We start from the raw sequence: 3,539 nt of genomic DNA on the forward strand, positions 1-3,539 counted from the left end.
GAACAGACCAGAGGCGCCTCCCAGCGTTTCCAGCCCATGAGTGGAATATTTATCCACAAACTCCCAATCAGCTCCAGCCAGCCTGAGATGGACAGCAGCCCCATCCAATCACGGAGCTCCGCCGGTGACTGACGGCCCCCCCCCCCCCTCAACCAATCGGGGATCAACACCCTTAGGACACGCACAGCATCCTCAGCCAATCAGGAACCTGTGCGCCGGTCTGACGCTCCCAGCTGAGGTTATCAATGGACAAGCCTGATCCCAGAGTGGAACCCAGCTTGATAGATCCTAACTGTTATTTGATTGTTTAAATACGTGGAGAGTGGCGACTGAACAGATTCACCAGTGTCAGCTGATGGACTTTGAACAAAAAAATAAGACATTGATTCAACAATAAAAGATGAGCTGTATCACAATACTCCTACGCCCACAGCTATACCTTTACAGATATATACAGATTTGTATGGATAGTACAAGTTACAAAAGTTACCTTAAACTCTAATATTCACTGTAAATACACAGTCCACGTAAGCCTAACACTCTGAAACCAAGTGACAGATATCACCTCAACCAGATTCTATGGCTCTCTCCTCAATTCCCGCTTGTTAAACCATGAGCCAACCTTCAGTCTCACTGAACTCCGTCCTTCACCTGAAGGTTTCCAATCTCCGCTCTCCAAGACATCATCTTCAAATCATCTCCCAAACTGAGTTTTTCTCTCAGACGCCTTCCGCAAGGGATCATCTCCAGGGATACGAACTCTCCTTCCAAAGCTCCTCTTCCCTGGGTCACCATATGCATTCAAGTTGTCTGCCACACACTCTCCCTCTCACCAACTCCACCTCCACAGCACCCCACTGCTTCAATTTTCACATAGCAAACAGTTACAGTAATTTAGCCATCTCTTTGGGCTTTCTTGCCTCTTGAAAGCTGTTCTCACTTCAAAACTGCTTTGTGCAGCTTTTGTCTGTTTTAATCTGAAGCCTGAAGCCTTACTACTTGCCCTTCACTCTTAAGAACACTAACAGGACCTTTTTATCCCCTAGGTTCCTGTCCTTCCTTTGCCTAGGAGGTCTGCTTGTTACTTTCTCCTGCTTCGCTCCCCTGGATTTTTGGGGTCTTTTCCTTAGCTTGGGGCTGGCAATCTGCACCCTTTGCACCAGCCTCTCCTGGCAGCAGCTTTGAATAAAATAAAACAAGCAAATTCCACAACTTCAAATCAAAACTTCTGTGTGTGTGTCTGTGGGAGGGACCTGCCTCACTTCTCCCCTGTTGCTAGGCAACAGTGCAATTCTTCTGCCCTTTTTTTTTTACCTTTCCTTTTGGAGTCGTAAAACTCCTCATTAGAAATGCAAACCCCTTTTTAAAGTGGAACTAAAACTCCATTTGACCTCTGATGACACACAGATGAAGAAATGCAAATCAAATTTTATATTAGAAGCTGAACCTCATTGCCAACACCCACAAATGCAAATACAACTTTCTCAAACTGTCTCTGCCTCCTTACAGCCTGGCCCATGGACTCCTCAACCAATCGTTTCATGTCACTCTGAGACGGACAGCAGCTGCATCCAATCAGGGAGCTTCACCCGGTGACTCCCAGAAGTTTGAGCAAATCAACGATCTCAAGCTCTGTCCGACAGCCACTTCAACCAATCAGTGTGCTGAGCCTAATCACAGGCAGTCGTCACAACCAATCAGGCATCAAACAGCAGAAATCCAGAGGGTGGGAAAGCGGGAACACAGGGAGGAGAAAGGAGCAAATAAAATCATAGAATTGTTATAGTGCTGAAGGAGGCCATTCACCCCATTGATATTGGGAGAGAGACGGGAGAAAGAGAGAGACAAAGTGAGATTGGGGAGAAGGAGAGAGAGGCTGGGACAGAGAGATAGAGAAACTGGGAGAAAAGGAGAGAGAGAGAGAGACTCCAAGAGAAAGAGAGAAACTGGGAGAGAGGGAGAAAGAGAGACACTGGGAAAGAATGAGAGAGAGACTGGGAGAGGAAGAGAGACTTGGAGAGAATGAAAGAGAGAGAGAAAGAGAGAGAGACATTGGCAGAGTAAGAGAGAGAGAGATACTGGGGAGAAAGACAGACAGACACTGGAAAGAGAGTGAGGGACTGGGAGAGAGGGAGAGAGAGACTAGGAGATATTAAGGGAGAGAGATTGGAAGAGGGAGAGAGGCTGGGAGCGAAAGAGGGAGAGATAGAGACTGGGAAAGAGAGACAGAAAGAGAGGGAGAGACTTGGAGAGAGAGAAAGGGAGAGCGAGAGACTGGGAAAGAAAGAGAGACTGGGAGAGAAAGAGAGAGAGAGTGGGTCGGCAAGAGAGGGAGGGAGACTGGAGAGAGAGTGATAGAAAGAAGTTGGGAGAAAAAGAGAGGGTGAGAGAGAGACTGGAAGAGAAAGAGAGAGAGAGAGAAACGGAGAGAGATAAGGAGAGAGAGTGAAAGATAGAGATTGGGAGAGAAAGAGAAGGAGGGAGAGAGGGAGTGAGAGACTTGGAAAGAAAGAGAGAGAGATTGGGAGAGAGAACACTGGGCAAGGAAAATGAAAGTGAGAGAGAGAAGAATGGGAGAGACAGAGAGAGATTGGTGGAGAAAGAGAGAGAATAAGACCGGGAGAGAAAGAGAGAGACTAGGAGAGAAAAAGAGAGAGAGAGAGAAAAAGAGAGCGAATAGGAAAGAAAAGGAGAGAGAGAAATAGAAAGAGACTGGGAGAGAAAGCGAGAGACGGACTGGGAGAGAATAAGAGAGAGAGACTGGGAGAGAAAGAGAGAGACTGGGAGAGAAAGAGAGAGACTGGGAGAGAAATTGAGAGAGACTTGGAGATAAAGAGAGAGAGAGACTAGGAGAGAAAGAGAGAGAAAGAGAGAGAGAGAGGGACAGGGAGAGAGAAAGAGAGAAAGTGAGAGACTGGGAGAGAGATAGAGAAAGAGAAAGGGAGAGAGAGACTGGGAGAGTACGAGAGAGATATACTGGGAGAGAAAGAGTGAGAGACTGGTAGAGAAAGAGAGAGAGACAGGGAGAGAAAGCGAGAGAGAGAGACTGGTAGAGAATGAGAGAGAGACAGGGAGAGAAAGCGAGAGAGAGAGAGACTGGTAGCGAAAGAGAGAGAAAGAAAGAAACACAAATACAGAGGGAGAGAAAGAGAGATGCTGGGAGAGAAAGAGAGAGAGAGAGGGAGAGAGAGAAGACTGGGAGAGAAAGAGAGAGAGAGACTGGAAGAGAAAAAGAGAGAAAGAAAGAGACACAAAGACAGAGGGAGAGAAAGTGGGAGGCTGGGAGAGAAATAGTGAGAGAGAGAGATAGGGAGAGAGAAGACTAGGAGAGTAAGAGTGAAAGTGAGATAGAGAAGAATGGGAGAGAAAGAGATGAAGAGAGAGAGAGAGACTGGGTGAGGAAGATGGAGAATGAGACTGGGAGAGAAAGAGCGAGCCTTGGAGAGAGAAAAGAGAGAGAAAGAGAGAGAGACTAGGAGAGAGAAAAAGAAAAAGACTGGGAGAGGACCAGAGAGAGTGCCTGGGAGAGAGTGAGAGAA

This window comes from Cetorhinus maximus, unplaced genomic scaffold (genome assembly GCF_964194155.1).
Source record: "Cetorhinus maximus unplaced genomic scaffold, sCetMax3.hap1.1 HAP1_SCAFFOLD_197, whole genome shotgun sequence".
Classification (NCBI taxonomy): domain Eukaryota; kingdom Metazoa; phylum Chordata; class Chondrichthyes; order Lamniformes; family Cetorhinidae; genus Cetorhinus; species Cetorhinus maximus.